Source organism: Cupressus sempervirens, chromosome 4, assembly GCF_028749045.1.
Source record: "Cupressus sempervirens isolate cs-2001-9-10 chromosome 4, ASM2874904v1, whole genome shotgun sequence".
In the NCBI taxonomy this organism is placed as follows: domain Eukaryota; kingdom Viridiplantae; phylum Streptophyta; class Pinopsida; order Cupressales; family Cupressaceae; genus Cupressus; species Cupressus sempervirens.
In genome coordinates this window covers 832856376-832880001 of record NC_143121.1, presented here as the reverse complement: position 1 = coordinate 832880001, position 23626 = coordinate 832856376, and positions in this window count along the sequence as shown.

The following is a 23626-nucleotide window of genomic DNA, read 5'->3' as shown; positions in this document are numbered from 1 at the left end:
AGGGTTCCAACATCCAACTTTAATTTTGGTGAACCTATCTCCAATTTACTTCTTTGAGTAGCTACCCCTGATGAGAAGACAAGTGATGTCATTTGAACTTTTTAGCCTTCTTTCTTTGTTCTATCTTCTATTTTTATTCTTCCTTACCAACTTGATGTTCCATATAGATAGAAGAACCAGGTTCAAGAATAGTCAAGGCAATCTCTTCAAAAGAAGGTTTTGATAGAGGGAGATTTCCTCCATTTAGAGAATCCTCCACATAGTTATTCAAAATGTCTCCTAGTTCTCCTTTCCCTTCCTCTTGGGTTTCTCCTTCCTCAAACTCCCCTTGTCCATCCACATTTCCCAAATCCTTCTCATTAATTTGATAAATAACCATCTAGTTATGAATCCTTTTTGATTCCTCATTTACCTATGGGGAGGATAAAAGATTTTCCTCTTCATTCATTATCTTACTTTCTTCATCATCCTTCATGCCCCTCCTATCATCTTTAGGCTAATGGCTAAGGATTTCTTCTATTTGTTTTCCATTAGATAAAGACTATCCATTTGATACTTTAGGTTTCCATACCCTTTTTGGAGCCTTTTTTCCATAGTCGCCACCTTTTTCTTGGTTTTAAGTTGCAGTGGATTTTTTTTTGCCCAATGAATCATCTTCTTATAGACAAAAAAATTATTAGGGAGATCTTCAAGAACAATACCTTGTACCCATTTCCCCAATTTTGAGTTAATCTCCACCTTTTGAGGTAGATCCTTCGTAAGTGAAACTTTAATGTATAGATCCTAGTAAACAAAAGTTTAGATCTAGAAGCAGTCATATTATCAATAGAAATTAGCTATCCAAAGGATATAGCAATCCCTTTAAAAATATCTTCTTGATAGAACTCTAGTGGGAGTCTCAAGAGTCTTACCCGCACAGGGTTGGTGAGAAAGAACGCATCTGAAAGATCCATATTAGGTTCCCATTTTTCATCGTTAGGGAAATATTGCCAAATAACCATGGCCCACCACATAAAACCATAATCAGATCATCCTTGCATATAAATAAAAAAGAGAAAAAAAATTTAGACATTAGAGCAATGTCAACCTAACCTCAGAGGGCCCATTTCCTTTTAATCATATTTCTTAAGGTTTCAAATATTTGGTCAAGCCCCCAAAAAGTTTCTCACTAGGGTTAAATCCATAGAAGAGATAGAAAATTCAACTATTGAGTTTGAAACAAAAAATTGGAACTCACCTTTTTCCCAACATGATTTTGAAGTAATTGGGGGAAATGTTAACTTATCTCTTGGTCTTTTACCAAAGAGAGAAGACCACTTTCTTTGTCCAAATTCATCTATATCCTTCTTTTTCTCCCCATCACGTGAACTCTCGATATTCTAATAATCCATAAAGGAAGGACCCCCTTTATGATATTCTCAAGTGGGTCCCTTTAAGGAGCTAGGATAGCGGACAAGGGATTAGACTAAAAAAAATCAATATCATCATGCCTTCTTGAACCAAAACCCAGCAGAACTTTATCTTCTTCTTGCTCCTAGAATCCACCCAAAGTATAATTCCTAATATTTCTATTACTGGTATCTACATCTGCATGCCTTGCAATTCCATTTCCAATCCCTACAGCCAAATTCCTACCCAAAACTTTTGTTATTCCCGCTCAAAGATGATGCTAATAATAATTTAAAATTTTATTAGAAGGTGACAACAACATTAGAATTCATAAATCTACTAACTAATAATTTTTTTAAATGAATAACAAAATCCAAAAATAATATTAACTAAGAAACTTTCTTTGCTTCAATCTTGAACAACACAGATTCAGATTAATCTAATAGTTCATTCATATTATATTGATATTCCAATTCAAATAATAAATAATCTTTCACATATTAGACATTAGTTCCATTCTGTCATTACTCTCAAAAAGATAATATATTAGTGTGTACTCACAAAGAACAAAATTTGTTACGTTATTTTTTTCACTTCTAACGCCATCAAGTTTTTCCAATCTACCTTATATAGTTTTTTTGTCAGAGGGGATCTCCCTAAAAACCAAACCCCCTCGATAACTTGAACAAGAATATATTAAAATGGAAAGGAAAAATTGAGGCGCTTATCCTTTGAGTTCATAGTATTTCAAATAAAACCAAGTCCTTCATTCCTAATTTTCTCTTTACTGTTGCATACATTACACATTATTTGCAATCCACAATATGGACCTACAAACTCCTAGAGAATATTTGAACCTACATTCTTTAAACTCAACAACCTCATTTTCTACATGTTCCTATCATATTTCATTATGTTAAGTTGTCATGTCTACTATGACACATGCTCTATGTAAAGGGTTAATATGGCCTCAATATGTGCCACCTTTATAAAATCCACAGATGTATGATTAGTTAAGATTTTGGTTGCCATTAAATCTAATTGAAAGGATTTGACTAAAGGTTAAATGTAAGAGTTCCCTTGATCAATTTGAATTACACTATTGGGGAAAATAATTTTTATGTCTTTGGTAAAACTAGTATACATGTGTTTGATTTCCAAATTAATGTTTTGAGCATTAGTAATAGAAGATCTATAGATTGATCATCTCCAACTCATGTTTCCTTTGATTACATACATTGTACCAAGGTCTACTACCTTGAGAGGGTTCTTAGCTAAGAACCTCTCTACATCATATTGCTCCACATCTAAAATTTGCATGACTATAGTTGTCCATTTTCTTTCCTCTATATGTCAAGATTCTTTCAACAAAGTATCAACTTCATTAAAGACCCCAATGCAATATTGAAGGAATTCCTTGCCCTTTTGGATTATGCCAGCTATCCACTCATCCATAGCTATTGCTACAACTTTTTCACATTGAACCTAATTCAAAAAACATTTTCTATTAGACAATGTGGGATCAAAGCTTTGAGGTGCTTGAACTAGAGGTAAGATGCCTGAACTATCTATGGAATCAATATATTCATTCATCATGTTGATCAGTTGCTTCAATTCTCTATTTTCTTTTGCAGCTTTTTGAGATTGAACTAGCATGTTCTTAGTGGGTTCACTTAACTAGTGTTCTTTAGTTTCCCTTTTTAGTACTCCTAGGATAGCTACACATGTAATTTCAAAATACCCAACATTCAAATCTATGAAAGTGTCCTTTGGTTTATATAAGGAAACTTCTACTATTATTTCTCCCATTTTAGCTTCTGTGATAAGGTGAGTAGAATTCTTAATTATCTTTGGTTTTGGGGCTTTAACAAAACACTTCTTCTCCATCTCCTTTATAGGTATAGAGACTAGTACCAAGCTCCTTTTCTCACTCACTAAGCTTGTAAGCCAATTGGGGATCAACTGGGAAGGCTTGGTCCTTGATGGATCTTTTATGGGAGTACTCAACAAATGTAGAACCTATGAAAAAATATTTGAAGTGGTTTGAATTTTCTATTCATTATCCATTGAACCTTTATCTTGTCCTTAGTCCACATTGAGATCTATTTGGGTTTTTTCCTAAGTGGCCATGTTGTCCCATTTCTTTAATCTAGTCCTTTCCACAATATGTTGATTCAAGGTTGGTTTAGCCACCACTATTTTAAAACTCTTTTTTACTACCTACATGATCAATTGAAAAGATAATGTTAGCACTAGAGGAAGGAGATTCTTGAACTGCACCTTCGACTTGAGGCCAAGGTGTCCCTTCTTCCCTAATGGATATTTTATGGGAGTAATTAATAAATCTAGAATGTGTGAAACATTATCCAAAGTGGTTTGAACCTATTGTTCATTATCCATTGAACCTTTATCTTTTTGTTGGTCCACATTGAGATTGATTTGGGTTTGTTACAAGGTCACCATGTTGTCCCATTTATTGAATGTGGTTTTTACCTTATCCTTTCTACAACAAGTTTATCCAAGACTAGTTCATCCACCACTATTTTTAAACCCTTTTTACTACCTATAGGATCAGTGGAAAACATAGTGTTGGCACTAGAGGAAGGGGATTCTTGAATGGTACCTTTAGATTAAGGCCAAGGTGTCCTATATTCCCTCTTATTCCATATCCATGACTTAGTATGTTAAGTAACATCATTAGTTCTTTGTATTTCATAATCCATTTTGGGTTTAAACTAATCAATGGAAGGAAGGGGATGATTTTGTTGTTTTAGAAATTCAGGTTCAACAACCTTTACACCATAATCTTGAACTCCTTTGAGGTTGATTTTTAATTTGAAAGCCAAGACATGTGATAACATTATTCTAGAATGGTTCCTCCTTCATTTGAGCGATCCTCTTCATAGTCTTCTAGATGGGGTAAGGGTGAGAAATGATCTCTCACTTCTAAGAATCTTCTAGAAAACCCTTTATTATCAATCCCCTATCTATCATGATAAAATTTGAAATCTAAGGAACATAAATTGGTCCCAATATTCATCAGATCTTCTATATTATTGCATGAAAGGTTTTTAGTCCTCACAAGAAATGAACTATCTTTCTTATCTTTAGGCAAGAACTTCATTGTTACAACTACAAGTTGACAACAAACTTCTACCATAATGAAACAATCTAAAATAAACTTGAGAAACCTTAAAGGCTCTTCATCAAATCCTCCTACCCTAAGATATATGAACCTTGGGATCTGGGTAAAAAGACTAACATAGACTTGTATGAATTGCAAAGCTTCTAATGAGACTCTTTTCTCAATTTTATCAGCCTGTTCAAAACATAGTTTACCCAAAACAAATCATGAACCTTTTTGTAGCCAGTCAACACTTGACTCTTTTCTAGGGAAGATTAATAGTTATATATGAAAACTTCATTGGTCTAAGGTTCATGTGGTAAAGGAGTGAGATTTTGAGTGTATGTCAAACAATAAATGAGATATGAAGATATAAAGAAGCCCTTTTAATGGTTTGAGTTAACTTCAATTGATCTCTCATCAAACCCTCAATGATCTCTGCCCAATCTAGATATTTTTTTCCATCTAGTATGGTATCAATGAAATAATACATCCAATCCTTAAATAGAAAAGCTTGTGGAAAACCTTTAACTCTATGTAACAAGACTACCAAATCATGAATATTGGGCTTCATATGATCCTTATTAAAACCTTTTGGCAATCGTTAACCACCCTTCTAGAACTTTCCAGTCCAATGGTGAGTTATAAAAGAGCAGTTCTTGTCTGAGTTGTAATTAAACTTAGCATAAGATTGTGTGGGGGTGAAATCAAAAAATCTTTCATTTTGCAATTTGTATATAGATGTGATTATGTATTTATTTACTAAAAGGAAAATATTGCCATCATTTCTTCTTATACATTGAGACCTAATGGAATAATTTTTAGTGCACTCCTTGACTAGTTCAGGGCTAAGAGTGGCTTGAGGGAAAGCAACAACTTGTAATATCCTACAATCCATAATTTCTCCCATGGATTCACACTCTACATTTCATTGAACTTTGTCAAAAGTAGAATCTAGATTGACCCCATCAAATATGTACCAGTTAATAAGGGACCTTTGCAATCAAAACTAATACTATTTCCAAAGAAATATACAGATGACTTCGTTTTTTCCTTGTTCTTCAAGAAAAATCACAAAGCTGACCATGTAAGGAAACTCAGGTGTGGAAATAGCTTCCTACACTAATCTCATAAGGAAAGTATGGTGCAAATCCTTTTAAAATCTTCTACACTTGCAGATTCAATATCATGTAAACAACAATATTGCAGCCAACCATGCATACAGAAAATAGATAGAGAAAGAAACACATAACACAAAGATTTGTCGGTGGGGAAAAACCTTTCGATAAAATAACCCCACCCCTCCAGAACCTGCATAATGTATTATCTTCAACACAAGATTACAATACACTTTCAATGCAAGTTCAATAGAAACAATTGAAGAATCCAACAGCACCACAGTACTTGCAAACTTTCCTCTTCCCTCTATTGCATTACAACATGCAATACCCATTTTATGAACATCTTAAGACCCAACAAAATGCCCACAAAAGAGTTGGGCATTTTTCATGGCTCAACCACCAAGAACCATGCACAATCCCACATGTACATCCAATACCAAGAAAAGCGCGTCCATCCCTTGAATAGGCAATGACAACTTGCCATAAAATCTGCCAAAAATAGCGGTCACAAGAGAAGTGTAAGGGAATTTTTCATACCGAACTATTTTTGGCATATTCTCTTACACACACCTGCCACTCATTCTTGGGCACCCAAATAGGCCTTATTTCATAAGATGCTCTTACACCTATCATAGCTCATTCCTTAAATAGCTCTTACACATCATAGAAATCTGTCATAACCATTTTAGCCATGATCTCCTTCACACACTTCAAGATGCCGACACATGTAAGTGATCAACATGCCAACTAGATATGTATAGTCACATTTACATATTATTTGCAAAAATAAATTTTACAAAACAAATAATAATAAGAATAGGAATTATATAAGGTTGAGACACCTTATTCCTAACATTCTCCCACTTGTCGAACACCTTGTAAGAGCAACAAGAACATAACCGAAACTAACTGTTATAGGCCAGAAGGCCCATAGACTCCGAACACCATCTAAAATTCTCAGTGCCCACTACTTTCATCAATGGATCTACAAAATTCATCACAGTATCTACCTTCTCCAAATTTACCTATCCATCTTCCACCATATCTCTCACAAAGTGAAACTACACATCAATGTGCTTCATTCTGGCATGGAAAGTTGGATTCTTCGCAAGGAAAATAGCACTTTGACTGTCACACCAAATAGTAATCTATTCTGCATCAACACCAACATCAGAACACAATATCTTAAGCCAAATGGCTTCCTTACAAGCATGAGTAGCAGCCATGTACTCAACTTCTGTAGTGGACAAAGCAACCACAGGTTATCGCTTACTCATCCAACTGATGGCACCACCAAACATAGTGAACACATAAGCACTGGTGGATCTCCTGCGATCAATATCACCTGCCCAATAGGAATCCAAAAACCCATGAATACAAACTAAATGCAGAAATCTAGAAGAGTTACCATGATAACATATGGAGTAATCTAATGTACCCCTCAAATATCTGAATACTTGCTTAACTGCATCCCAATGTACCTGTCCAGGATTAGCCATAAACTGACTCTGGACTCCCATTGCTTGGGAAATGTCTGGTCTAGTACAGACCATAGCATACATAAGACTATCAACTGCACTAGCATAAGGTACTCTACTGATGTCCTCCACCTCACTAGGAGATTTTGGACAATCATCTCCAGATAACTTTGTTCCCATAGGAATAGGAACACATAGTGGTCTACAATCACCCATGTTGAACCTATCCAACACAGACTTCACATACTTACGCTGACTCAACCAAAGTTTTCTGTTAGACCTATCTCTACTAATTTCCATATGCAAGATGTACCTAGCTACCCCAAGATCTTTCATCTCAAACTGTGCTGAAAACTAAGATTTAAAATAAAAAATCGTACCCTTACCCTTCCCAAAAAGCAACATATCATCAACATATAATGCAACAATAAGAAGGCGATCATTTTCAACTCTGAAATAAACACAATAATCTGATTTCGATCTTACAAATCCAATTGACAACACAAAGGCATAAAACTTAAGGTACCACATCCTAGGAGATTGCTTCAAACCATATAGAGATTTCTTTAATCTAAAAACTAAGGATTCTTTACCTTTAACAATGTAGTGCTCAGGCTGTGACATATAAATCTCTTCCTCCAAATCACCATGAAGGAAATCTATCTTCACATCCATCTATTCTATCTCTAAATCATATGATAAAGCAAGAGATAACAGAAATCTAATGGATGTCAACTTTGCAATAGGACAAAATATTTCACCATAATCTATTCCCTCTACCTGTGAAACCCCTTTGCAACCAATCTAGCTTTGTACCTTTCAACACTGCCATCTGTACATGATTTCTTCTTGAACACCCAGTTACAGCCAACAGATTTTCTCCCTTTAGGAAAAGGTACAAGGTCCCATGTTTTTTTTTCTCTAATGAAGTCATCTCATCATCCATAGCCTCAATCCAAGAACCTGCATCTTCCATGCCCAAAGCCTCTTTCACAGATCTAGGCTCATCAGTGTTAGTAATCGAAGAAAAAGAACAACTAAAATCTAACATAGAATAACCAAACCTTTCTGGTTGCTTTCTTTCTCTCGTGGATCTCCTCAAGGGTTGAGGTTGAGGTTGTTCTTCCTCTTCTTCTCAACTTTTAGAGCTACTAGAGCTCTCCTCATCATTAGACCCAACATGGTCTCTCTGTTCAGTCTTCTCAGGGGTAGGAGGCAACTGAACAACATCTTTTTCCTTTTCTTTTTCTTCTAGTTGTAGTACAATAGGAGAAGATGTTAGCTCTCTAAAAATAACATTTCTGCTATACAACACTTTACTAGTCACAGGATCCCAAAGCTTGTATCCTTTCACACCAGCACTGTACCTGATGAAAATACATTTAACAGCTTTGTTTTGTAACTTAGATCTTTTCTCCTTTGGAATATGTGCATAAGCTTCACAACAAAAAACACGAAGATGTCTAATTGAAGGCTTCTTACTAGACCATACCTCCATAGGTGTCTTACCAACAAGAGCTGATGTAGGAGATCTATTAACCAGATAGCAAGTAGTGGCCATAGCTTTGGCCCAAAACCTTTTTTCTAAACCAGCTCCACTAAGCATACTCCAGCCTTCTCCATCAGTGTCCTATTCATTCTCTCTGCAACTCCATTTTGCTCCAGGGTATAAGGAGTTGTCTTATGCCTCTCGATACCTTGTTCTTTACAAAACTGTTCAAACTCTGCTGAGAAAAACTCACCACCATTGTCAGTTCTCACACACTTAATCTTCTTACTAGTTTGATTCTCTACAAGGGCTTTAAATTCCTTGAATCGACTAAAGACTTGTGTCTTACTTTTAAGGAAATAAATCCATGTCCTTCTACTATAATCATCTATGAAAGATACAAAAAATACAAACTTGGAGATCGAAGCAACTTTTACAGGACCAAATACATCAGAATGAATAAGATCCAAAACATTAGAAGATTTGTGAGAACTAGAGTAAAATTGAACATGATTTTGTTTACCATATACACAGTGTTCATAGAATTCAAACTCATGATTGCAATCATTTAACCCCTCAATGAGATTTTTATTTTTTAGGGTTCTAAGACCCTTCTCACCAATGTGGCCAAATCTCATATGCCACAACATTGTCTTTTCTGCAAGAAGATTTCCTTCCAAAGTGTTTGCATTTCCATCAAAACCAATAACCACAAAATTCTTCATTGCTTGTTCAGATGGTGAGGATGAAGAACTATTACATAGAGGAATACATGCATCTAGCTGAAAAAAAGTACCTCTCCTAGTACCCTTAGCAAGCACCATCGATCCTCTAATCATCTTACATCCTTCTTTTGAAAAAACAACTTGCACACCTACATCATTCAACATACTTATAGATAATAGGTTTCGTGCCAAACCTAGAATGTGCATAACTCCATTGATTCCCTTTACTCGTCCAACAGGAAATTTGATTGTTACCTTTTTGCGTCCAACTATCTTTAGGTGAGAATCATCACCCAAGTACACCTTTCTACCATCAAACTCTTCATATCTTGAGAACCAGTTCTGATGAGAGGTCATGTGAAAGAATGCACCCGATTCAACCAACCACACATCATCAGATACATGGGCTACCAAAGCTATGATGAATGCATCACCATCTTCTTGAGATTTATCAAAACTAGAATCTGAGGCTTTCTTCTTCTTCTTAGGCTCTTTATAGTCTTTACGAAAGTGCCCAGTCTTATCATAGTTCCAACATGTTGCCTTGGACTTATTGGAAGTCTTTGACTTCCCATAGGATTTGGATCTACCCTTATTGTCAGACTTATTGTCATTTTTCTTTCCTCTTTCCATGGATCTCCCACGAACAACAAGGGCTTCTTTTTCTGAAACGGAAGCCTTTCTCCACATCTCCTCTGATAGTAGCAAAGATACCACATCATCCATTTTGAAAGTGACTAATGTGCTTTCAAGAGCCATCACAAGATGGTCCAATGAATTTGGTAAAGAACAAAAAAGTGTGTAGCAATGATCCTCCTCCTCTAACTTGACACCAGCAGATGTCAACTATGCAACCACCAAATTAAATGCATTTAAATGATTTGTTAAGGATCCACCTTCCTCCATTTGTAGAGAATACAACTTCTTCCTCAGGAACAACTTGTTCACCAAAGATTTGGCCTGATACACAGCCCCAAGTCTCTCCCACAAACTATATGCATTTTTCTCATCTAGAACATTCAGAAGGACTGCATCAGTTAAACAGAGTCTTATGAGACCCTTAGCTTTATGGTCTTTGATATCCCAATCTGCTTGAGCTATAGTTGCTGGTATTGTAGTAGTTGTAATCACTTCCCTTAGGTCATGATCTTCCAACATGTCTTCCATCTTGAGTTTCCACAACTCAAAATTAGTGCCATTAAATTTCTCCACCTCCATTCTTCCATATGATGAACTCGCCATCTTAATTTGCAAATAAGATTTAGGATGCTCTGCACAAGACTCTCACTCAACTTGAGATTAGCTCAAAAAACCCTACCCAACAACTAGGATCAAAAGTTGATCAAGCTCTGATACCACTTGTAAGGAAACTCATGTGTGGAAACATCTTCCTACACTAATCTCATAAGGAAAGTATGGTGCAAATCCTTTTAAAATCTTCTACACTTACAGATTCAATATCATGTAAACAACAATATTGCAGCCAACCATGCATACAAAAAATAGATAGAGAAAGAAACACATAACACAAAGATTTTCCAGTGGGGAAAAACCTTTCGCTAAAACAACCCCACCCCTCCAGAACCTGCACAATGTATTATCTTCAACACAAGATTATAATACACTTGCAATGCAAGTTCAATAGCAACAATAGAAGACTCTAGCAACACCTCAGTATCTAAAAATTTTCCTCTTCCCTCTATTGCATTACAACATGCAATACCCATTTTATGAACATCTTAAGACCCAAAAAAAGGCCCACAAAAGAGTTGGGCATTTTTCATGGCTCAACCACCAAGAACCATGCACAATGCCACATGTACATCCAATACCAAGAAAAGGGCATCCATCCCTTGAATAGGCAATGACAACTTGTCATAGAATCCACGAAAAATAGCGGTCACAAGAGAAGTGTAAGGGAATCCGTCATACCAAACTATTTTTGGCATATTCTCTTACACACACCAACCACTCATTCATGGGCACCCAAATAGGCCTTATGTCATAAGATGCTCTTACACCTGTCATAGCTCATTCCTTAAATAGCTCTTATGTGTCATAGGAATCCGTCATAACCATTTTAGCCATGATCTCCTTCACACACTTCAAGATGTCGACACATGTAAGTGATCAACATGCCAACTAGACATGTACACTCACATTTACATATTATTTGCGAAAATACATTTTACAAAACAAATAATAATAAGAATAGGAATTATACAAGGTTGAGACACCTTATTCCTAATAGACCAAGCACAAAGAAAAATCATTAAGAACTAGAAAACTATAAACTTGAATAGAAGAAATGTCAAAAAAATTACCTTGATCTTGGAGTAATTAACTTTTCTTAACTTCTTGAACCTTCTAAAATGCACTTTCCACGACTAGCTGATAAATTACAACTAGACTTACCATTTTGGAAGTGAGTCCCTTTTAAAGAATGTTAAAACTCAAACAATCTAGAGGATTATGTTTTAGCAAGATTCACTTGTCTTCGAGATCTATATGAGAAGACCATTTGCAATAATTTCCATAAATATAGAGCTTTTCACAATCCTTTCTTTTTACCTCCTAATCATTGCCTTACATCTAGCTATCTTTCTTTATTTCATAAGCCTTGTTTTATGGGCACTTTCCATTTAATAATTTCATAAAAACTGAAACCCCTCTATAATTACTTTACTCATCATTATTCCACCCATCATAATTTCTACTTGCTTGCATCATGAGACACATATTGGGGCATGCCTTGATATTCACGAGGTTTAGCTTCCTTTAGGGCCCATTTGGTTGCAAGCATAGGAATAGAAAATTAGGATGTGTATGTGGAATAGGAATGGAAATGAGGAATGGGAATGGAAAAGAGTAATCCCATTCTTGTTTGGTTCGCCTAGTATTTGATTGGGAATATGTTACTCTCTTGTTTGGTTGAGAGAAATTAGAATTGGAATACAGTTAAGTTTCTTCTATAATTTAGTAACAACCTTCTCTGTGGAAAGTATCAGTGAGAATGAAGGTGTTTGTGGTGATGTTGTTACTAGTTTCAATGATTAATACTAAACTAGAATGCCCTATGAATCTCAACTACGTTACAACAATACAATGGAGCCCATAAAATTGTCATTCAATTTAGACCTTCAAAGACCTTGAAATGTGTAGTAACACATTCAGAGGTTTGTTGGGAGTTGGCCTCGCTCAGCTACTCTGAGATGAATCCATCTTTTATCTCCCTAACAATGCGAGCTCTATGGGTCTTCCATCAAATCTAGTTTCTCTATGATTTAGCGATATATCAGAGTTTGTATCAAGCCCTTGTCTTTGTGGTGGCATAAAAAGCAAAAGAGATTGAATGGAGAAGTAGGGGCCAACTCCATTAATGGATGCAGCCTATAGAGGACATCTCTCTATGTCATCTACTTGCAGCATATGTCATAATAGTAAACAAGCAGTATTGAAGAGATTGGTGGGGAGAATAAAAAATTCCACAACTGAAACAAATATGCAATGCAAGTCTCTGGCTGTCTTGTATGTTATTGGCGTAGCCAATGAATTTGGACCCATGAGCTAAAAAGCCTCAAGCTATATTCTCAGCCTTCCCTTTCATCCCAACAAGTGGAGAGTTTTCTTGGAGATGGTTTTATTTGAGGTCTCAAATAAAATTAATCCGGTGATAGATTGGAGAATGTGCAAGAGGGAATTAACAGTGAAATCCTTGTGGAGCCCAAAAAACCCTGAGAATCACTATGGAGCCCTAAAAAACCCTACCAATAAAATCCTACCAAAATGCACACATATGTGCTTGCTCACAGACCCTGCTCTTATGTGCTAGCTCATGGACCCAAAAAATTATTAAATTTGGGATAATAGGATTGAGAATAGGAATGCCCTATCCTAATAACAGGTTTTTTTTGGCATAGACTTATGCTCATTTTAGGGGTAAATTGGAATACAAAACCCTATTCTCTATTCCAATTTGGTCAACCAAACGAAGAACTAAAAACATATTCTGAAATGTCTATTCCTATTCCAGCAACCAAACGGGCCCTTAGCAATGCTACATGATTAATAAATGGTGGGAGATAAACATGAAGATGAGGATGGAAAAATTCTCATTAAGTTTTGAGTTTGTTAAGATGATCTCTTTAATTGGACTTTTTTGAATCCAAAAGATATTTGGAGTGGTTCCACCACCTCCCATAAATTGGATGATATACTCAAAAGTACTCAGAAGTTAGCAAAAGGTATTAACAATATCAAACAAGATCATGAAGGAAATTTTTTTTTAAATGAAAGATAAATTAAATGGTGTGTAGACTACCTTGAATAAAGTGATAAATATTAATTAAAATATGTTAAAAGACACCATTGAAGGTTTGAGGGAACTAAATCAACAAGATGAAGTTGGGCATCAACCATCTAAAGGCGATTTCCCTACTTTCAAATCTAATAACACTAAAATTGACATTGATTATATCAAGGTAAGGAAGAAAAGAAGACATGTTGACAAAAGCATAGAGGAGATGTAGAACCTTGTAACTCCAATGATCAATTCAAGTCCAACCATGAGTTTGAAGAGTAAGACTAAGGCTTTGACTCCTTTGGACAAAACATATTTTGATGAAATTTTCACTTTGCCTAGCCTAAAGTGTGACATAATTTTGTACTTTTACCTTTAAATATGGTTGGTTATTTCTCAAATTTCCATATTAAAAATTGTTACTTTCTAAATATCATTATTAACCCTATTTGTCTTTATATAACACAATCTATCAATTATTTTAAGAGATAATATAAATAAATTTAAAAATAAAAATTATTTTGTAAATGTAATTTATAATAGGATATCTCTATGTTGTTTATGTAAGTATATAGGTGTTAATGAAATAAAAGATCCTTTAGCTATTACTTCATTTAAATTAATTTACTAATGGAAATATCTATTATGATTGTAATATGTCTTGTTTATTAATAGTATAAAGGCATGTCTTACTTTTTGGTTTAAGTAAAATGCACACAAATTAATGTTCCTTTCAATTATAGCTATCAATTATAAAATATTTAATGAGAACTTTCCTTAAGAATATATCGCAGTTAACCTTTGGTCAACCTTTTACCTTGTGATTTTGAACAACCTTTAGAATATCTAGTATTGTGAACCACTTCTCCTATCTACCCTTTCATCTAAAAACTATATCTAATTCTATGAAAAGTATAAGAATCCACACACTCAATTCAGCAAGGGCTATAAGGTACACACCATGAGATTATAATTTACCAAATCTAGTCTAATGTTTTTGTTTTTATTTTGCATCCTCATTCATGCATCTAAAGATTATCAATTATAAAATATTTAATGAAAATTGTCATTAAGAATACATCGCAATTAACCTTTGGTCAACCTTTTACCTTGTGATCATGAACAACCTTTAGAAGATCTAGCAGTGTGAACCACTTCTCTTATCTATCCTTCCATCTAAAAACTATATTTAATTCTATGAAAAGTATAAGAATGCATGCACTCAATTCAAAAAGGACTATAAGGTACACACCATGAGATTATAGTTTACTAACTCTAGTCTAATGTTTTTGTTCTTATTTTTCATCCTCATTCATGCATCTCAAGATTCTAGAGACAACTACCTACTATAAATTATTCTATTATATTATTTAGTAACTTTGGCTAACTCTTTGAAACTCATAATTACTAGTATAAAAATTAATAAAAAATATAGAGATAGAGAGGTCCAAATCTCTCTCTCTCTATTGAAAAATAAATGCAGCTTTTCTAGCCAAACAAACTTGGGTGGGAGTGCAAGTGAGCATAATGAGGATAAAGCGTCGAATATGGCCAACCATTTTAACTCCAAATACAATTTGAGAAGGCTTCTACAATCAATGCCATTGACCCACCCAGCATATTACGTCTATAATACAATAGTGACTCTAGGGACTCAACCTATCAGGCAACCATAGAATAGTATATATAACTCCATCCCCATCTTCATCTTTTTCTCCACCATTTATATATATATTTATATGTATGTATGTATTTCCTTACTTATCTCCCCCACTCTTCCACCCTCTTTTTTTCTCTATATCTATCTACCCCTCTCTCTCTCCCTCTTTCTCTTCATTGAAAATATAGTTGATTTAAAGCTATCACTTATTTATTTTGATTATTATTTAAAAATAACTTAGGTAATTATACACACACAATCCAACTCCATTTTGATCTACATTTTTATCTTCCACCATCTCTGTCTCTATCTCCATCTCCATCTCCATCTCCATCTCCATCTCCATCTATATCTCTATCTCTATCTCTATATCCATCTCTATCTCTATCTCTACCTCTATCTACAACTCTATCTCTATGTCTCCCTCTATCTCCAACTCCTTATCTATCGCTCTCACTATCTCTATCTTTGTCTCTATCTCTATCTCTATCTCTATCTCTATCTCTATCTCTATCTCTATCTCTATCTCCATCTCCATCTCCATCTCCATCTCCATCTCCATCTCCATCTTTATCCCTATCACTATCCCTATCCCTATCCCTTACCCTATCCCTTCTCTATCTTTACCTCTATCTCCAACTCCTTATCTATCACTCTCACTCTACCACCCTCTTCCTCCCTCTATCTCCATCTCTCCTCTATCCCCCTTTCTCTCTATTAAATGTATAGTTTATTTGAATCTATCACAACTTTATTATTATCTTTATTTAAAAATAAGCTAGTTGATTATATTTATAATATTATATCTAAATATTAATTTATTAAATATCTCATATATTATTTGGATAAGGTAACTTGGCTAATGAGATCAATGGCTCACTTCTACTAAACATAATGTATGATCACAACTACAATTTAGACAATTAATTTTAGTTCTTCCTTATCCATGAAATTCTTTCTTGCCTAACAATGTTATTACATGTGACAACTTTGGGGTACTCATTTTTCTAGTAAAAGTTGATGCCAAACTTATCGCTCATTCTCCAAACCCTTAAGGGAAAAGACCTAGTAGCAACCCAAGATAACTTTACACATCTAGAATAACTAAATGGTAAGTTGGACTTTTCCTATTTTCAGGCGTACCTCTATAGGTGCATGAAGAGCTCAAAGGCAAGGTTTTAACTTTTGGGTATTCACAAATCTCTCTGTAAGGATCATGGAGTGCAAAGTGGCAAGATGTGTCATTTGAAAATGCTCACCCAATACCTGATATGTTCATGCACCAATCTTCACTCACCCAAAAAACTGTAGTACTTGTGATTAAATGTCCTAGTAGTCATTATGAAATATCCCAAGAGTGGTGCACAAATTGGTCAATCACCAACCAAAACAACTTTAAAATGTTCAACTATTAGTAAACGTGTTTTTATTATTTGGGGCTCTTATAAGAGGGATAATTGGGGGTATCTATGATAAAAATTGTCATAGTTACTTAACCCCCTATCGGTTACTAGGTCTCTTCCACTATTTTTGATGCAAGAGTATCTTAGGTGTAAGACAAATCTTGCATCACCCAAAAATATTTTCTTTTTAGTCTTTTTTATTTTAATAAGGACTAGTAGATAGGGTAGTTACTATTTATGCGAACTTGCTATTTTTAGTAAATTTTTCATATGAGCTTGGAATGTTCTCATTTTCTACATTAAGGTTCATTGTGGAATTATAAGCCTGCCATAAAAATTTCATTGCTCTAGCTTAAGTATTGGAGAAGTTATTGCAAATTTTTTGTGCAAAAATTTGTAGAAAAATCTTCAAGTTCACTGTTGGAGGCCTTAGAGTGCCTAGATGAGGTCCAAAAACTCAACAAAAGGAAACTTTTGTAGTTTTGAGCCTATAGATTAGGAGCTGGCATTTCTAAAAAGTGGTTATAATAGCTAATCAAAGAAATAGTTTGTGAGTTATGGTCTTTCAAAGTTGGGCTACCTAAAATATCTAAAATAAATGTCAAAAATGTATGTGGCTGACTCTATATGTATTATTAGGGTCTATCGACCCTAGGTATTAATTTTGACCATCTAGGACCTTCCTGAGTGGAATAAAATTGCCTATTCAAGAAAGGCCTGAACATTGTCTAGAACAATTCTAGGAGACAGTTCGTAGCTTGTCTTGCAGATTACTGTAATGAAGGCACCCATGTGGGTTAGCATATTGTACTTGTGAATTCTATAACTTCGCATTTGCGGCACAAATAAGAAGTCCATATTTTGTTCTCACATTTGTTGTTGTTTCTTTGTTTCTGTTATGGTTTATGGTATAAGGGGAGCACACCCTTCATCAATTTTTCATACTAACAAATAGAAAAGAAGCTAATACATAAAGTGAGATCTTTTCAGGAAAGTATTGTGGGTTCTAACATACCATTTCCTTTTCTTAAAGGGTAGAGTGGTGGGCATTCTTGTCCTATTTGGGTTCTAGTATCACTTTCTTCACACAATTACAACAATATTATAATAGAAAATTAGGGCATTAGATTCCTCCAAAGGCAATTATAATTAGGGAAAATTTCCTAGAAGATTCCTAGGCTAACTTCACACACCTAGAGATCTCCTTTATTTTAAGTTGGCTTATGTTGATTTTTTTGGTCTCCGCAGGTGACTAAAGAGCTTTAAACTACTAGGATTTTTTATTTGAGCATTTACAGATATCTTTGTAGAAGCCATAGAGTGCAAAATGGTCAAAAAGTGCCATTTTAAAACACTTTCTCGATACCCATTATGTTCACCCCTAGTAGTCACTCACCAAAAAATACTAGTATTAGTGGTGAAGTTTCCCAGTACTTGTCATGAAATATCCCAATAGTGGTGCATAAATTGGTCAATCATGAACCAAAAAAACTAAAAAAATTATTGACTATTAATACATGTGTGATTGACTATTGGGGAATATCGATGACAAAAACACTATCACAATTATTGGACCCCCTAATGGTTACTAGATTTCTCCCCCTAGCTGACTAGAGCCTTTTTCACATTGAATTCATGAGCATTTAGTTGTACGTGCCTCACATAACTTAGGTTTGGACATTGCAGTAAATTTCATGTATTTTTAAATAATGTTTTAGTGGAGGTTTTGTCTCCTTTAACTTTGTTTCTTTTATGTTTCCTTTTTGAACTCCTAAGTCATGACTTTTGAAAAAGGTGATTCATAAGTGAATAGTGTTCTTTTAATTGCTAAGTTTTAGTATGAAAATAAGCATTGACTTTTTAAAACTCCTTTTAACCCCTAACAAAGATAGTGAATATGTTTTAAATAAAAGAATGCTCTAGACTATATTTTATGATCTATAATTGTATTAAGAATATATTTTAAATATTTAAATAATTACATTGAAGGCAATTGATATCTAAATGAGATGAGATGACATTCATTAGCAATGGTTTCAAGCTTGTAAAAGATGTGGAAGACCATTGAACTCTTTCTTGCCATCAAATATACCTTTTGTTTTCCACTAAATTTTTTACATGCATCTCAAGTCACAAACCTTTTTTGCTAAGATGGTTCTTTTACAATACAATAAATGTTTGTATCAAAAGAATTTACCATACTATAATGTGAGTATTGACTTTTTGTCATTGATTTATTATGGAACTTCTACTCATGATCACACATTCGTTTCTCAAAACTTTTACTTCTCTCCAAAATGAAAAAATAAATGTGCAAACAATAATACTAAAAATAATAGTAAATAAATGAAAGATATACCATTTTTTGATTATTGTATTTATATTTAATATATAGAATTTTGAACTTAATTATAATTTACTGATTTGTTATATGAATCGTTTATCAATGAGGTCATGTTATATTTTAAATGTGGAAAGAGGGAGAGATCTAGAGGGAGATGTAACAATAGAAGGAGGTAGATATAGATGCAGAAAGAGTGATAGAGAAAGAAGTAAGGTGGGATAGGGAAGAGGGGAGAGGGAGGAGAGAGAGAGAGACTCTACTAGCTATGGAGCCAACAATCTTACTGATGTAGATCTCATGTATTGCACAAACATATAAAAAAAAGGCCATGAAAATATCACTTAATTGACTTTCCATACCTCATCTACCTAACTAGTGCATACTAGAGTGTAACTCCTTATTAGAACTCTATTAAATTTATTTATTGGAAGGTCAAATGTATTTATCAAATGTACTCTTATTGAATTGTTGTTATATTGGCAGTGCTCTTCCCTAACAATGATTATCCAACCATAAAATTTGTTGGCTAGATGCCATGCCTCATACTCATGCCATCCCATCCCATCTCATCTGTTGGTAGTATTTTCCATTGTACCTCTATGTCGGTATGCTCCTGTGCAACTTTGTTAGCTTTTATTTTATTTTCAAATGAATGCATGTGAGTATAATGTTTTTAATTGTAAGATTTAAAAGCTAAAATAAATAATTTATTTAATAAGTTTTTATGTAAAGTTATTAAATTTCATAAATTAAAGTTTTATAATCTTTTTAAATAAATTAAATTTAAGTTAGTTAAATTTTATTTAATTTTAAGGTAAATTTTACTTTTTGTAATTTAATAATAATTATTTTCTTAAATGATTATAGTATTTCATACTTTTATTAAATAAAATTGAATCAAACATATTTATTATTTAAGTAATTGAATAAATATTTAACATCATTTTTTTTCATAATTGTTTCTTTGAGATGTTTTCAATTATATGTTAATATAAAATATTAAAAAAGTGTTGTGTTTTTAAAATTAAGCAGTAAAAATGTATTCAATTATATCTTATTTATATATTATATGTTATTATATAATAATTAATAAGATTAAAAAATAATTCAAACATCAAGAAAGATATTTTTCACTACAAGTCAAATTCTATATTGATATTTTTCATTAAATGATTTTCTTATGCCCTAATCTATTATAAGTCAAAAATAAGATATTATTAAGTATGTTTGTGTTCATTATCCCCTTTCAAAATGTCATGTGTTGTGTTAAAATTTTATTTATAGATATTTTTTAATGATTGTGATTAATTTATAATACATATATAAATTTGGGGTGTAAGATGAAAATGATTGCACATTTCCTTCCCCTTATTAATTTTCTTCAAATTTATTAATTCAAACAATAAAATTCTATGGGGTAAGTTGTAGAAAGAGAAATTGCTATATATAGCTACAAAGTTGCAGCTTAAAATAATGCTTTACATGTGTTTTCCCTAAACCAAAAACTAGTATGGACCCGCTAATAGTTTTTTTTACAGAGTAGGAACTTAGATAACTATAGATTCATTGAGATTAGTCCACATCGGAACCATTAAGATTCTATATATTACACAATCTCAACGAATTAAGCCAGGAAAATATTATGGTAAATAATAGTTTGTTTATATATATATATATATATATATATATATATATATATATATATATATATATATATATATATATATATATATATATATAGACACACACACAATTTAATAATTTATTTATTTTAGCTTAAAATTATATCAAAGTTTAACTAACTTAATATATCAATACAATGTTTCATATAATTTTAAAAAAAAATCAAAAATTAATTTATTAAAATTTAATAACTTTAAAAATAATTTATTAGTTTAAATATTAAAATAAGAAAACATTAGTAATTCATTCTAATATTTATAAAGAATGAAAACTTGTTATAATTTTTTTATATTAGTTAAAATTTTGAAATAAAAAACATTAATAAGCATTATTTAAAATGACAAAGCTACGGAGGAGTGCACAATGCCCAAATGGTATTGACAAACAAGATGGGAAGGATGGGATGTCATGGGTCTAAGACATGACATAGTTGTTGTCTAGCATAGTCTATAACACTTGATATACATGCATATAAATTAGGGACAGGCTAATCTCCAACAAAATGTACTAAAGACAAAATAAAGTCGAACTTCTATTTTTCTATAAATTGCGCCATACCCACTAGCCTGTGGCTCGCTTCCCTTTATCATTAAAGATAAAAACTTACCCGTACGAATGACAACTGGAATTTAATTGAAATATTCAGTGTCATGTCCAGACCTCTTTTTCTAATAAAAATGTTAAAAGAAAACATTAATGATGAAACTCCACAAACTTTCGCCATTGATTATCTTTATGCTTTAAGTATGGAAAACTGTCTGAATACAAATCCTAACATACCAATCAAAACCAAAGCGAAAACGTTACATAAATTATAGTATCAATTTTTTTACAATCGTAAATTCAATGGTTTTACATCAAATAAATAAATAATGTACTTACTATTCAAAAGATAAATATGATAAAACACATGTTGGCACGTCTTTGCAGATAGTAAAGGATGTCTCTTTCCATTTATTAAAGGGGAGAGTTCAGCATCCTCTTTCAACGGCGTGTAAGACAACCAAAGTCAATTCCTAAACGTAGTAAAATGAAAGAATCGTCCAAAATCTTCACTATTTGACAGCTCTATTTCTGGTATAAAAAAAGTGAGATAGTGATGTCCACTCTAAAGAAAATCAAAGTTGATGTCCACGCCTGAAATTTACGCTGACAGTTTCGGCCCCTTAAAACTTTGTGGATTGGATTGGATTGGAGTGCAAGTGGAATCTCTTTTCTCTGATGTAAGGTATTTAATATTGTTAAAATTTCAAAATATTACTATTAGATTATATTAAGGATGGGGTCTGGATGAAACATGTTTAATCGTGTTCTACACAACTACTCCTCATGGTCAAATCATCTATTGAAAGGCCATCTTGATGTAATACAAGGGACTTCATATAAAAGCTGTCATATCTATCCCGAAACATCTTTGTACACCCATTCAAGATCAAGTCTCGTGAAAACAAATCTTCCCAAAATCATATCTAGAGTGTAGCTGTGATTTCTTTGCTCAAGGGACAATGATAACTTGTCCTCTCAATTTAACAAAATTGTTCTAAGATTGATTGATTGTATTTTTTTTGATGAATAGTCTTTTTCTATTAATAAAAATATACTAAGAATACAATTCACAAAAAAAGGGCTGGGGGATACAAGATCACCCCACGAAAGAGTTCACATGGCCGAAGTCAGACTTAAAAACATGGCCTCAGTTGGAAATAGCAACTATTCATCAAAAAAAACATAATAAGCATCCTCAGGCTGTCAAAGCAATGCCATCCGAGGGAGGAGGATCATCTTTAGCAGGAAAACCCCACACATTAGTGGGATTGTGCAGCGGGCTAGGAACAGACCAGTCGTCATCACCAGCAATAGGATCAGTGGCAGTCTCTACATCTTTAACCTCAAGCCACGGAGGAGAAATCGCCAAGGCTAGGCGAGGATACTTTCCAAAATGCGCTCGCCGAGGACTAGGAGGAGGAGCTAGGGACCAACCAAAACCCCCACGGGGTGGGGAATCAGAGCGGTGCCTCCATCCACCATCACCACCACTAGGAGAGTGATGGCAAGCAGCCTGAGAGCGTGGCATGTGTGAGTGGCGGCCTAAGGACTGGGGCCAAGAACGGTGACCATGAGGCGTCAAGACACCAGCCGAAGAATCACGAGGCACTCTAGCAATAGTGCAGGGAGCATTGCCCCAGTGATTTAACAACTCCTGTAGATGAGCAACTTCTAGGGCAACCTTGTTACCTTGCATCTAGTCTACATAATAACATTGTTACAAATGCATGCCTTAGTATACATAGCAATGTTAACATCCAAAACACTGTGAGTGAATAGAAAAACATTCCTATTTTTTCATAGAGAAAAAAAAATTTCCATCCTGAAGGAATGCCAAATCTGGGTGAACTTTTGAAGAATTCTGGGGGAATCACCCAGCAAGATCATGTGCCATGAAAATGGTTTGGGCCTAAAAGGCTTGAAAAAATCATGAATCCAATGCCAATAATTTTGAGCATGCTTACAAAACTAGAATATATGCAAAAAGGACTCTAGTTGACCACAGAAAGGGCATCTAGGATCGGGAACCCCAATGTGCTTGAGCTGAAGCCCCAAGGGAAGACCTTGGAAGGCAAGGCACCGAGTAAACTGGGCAATCTTGGGTGCTGTAATAGCACTCCAAATGGTGTCAAAATGTTTTCTCCATTGAGATAGCAAAGATTGCAAATGCTATTACTGGTTAAGCATCTCCACCATCAAAAGATGGGGCAAAATCCATCTATACCCCATATTGGGCTTGTAATTAGAAAATGGAGTGGCAAGATACCACTTCCAATCATGCCACCAAAGACGGACAGTTTGAATCCCCACTTTATGAACTAAGTGCATAGGGATGGAAGACAGTAGGAGGTCAGAAGTCAGTCG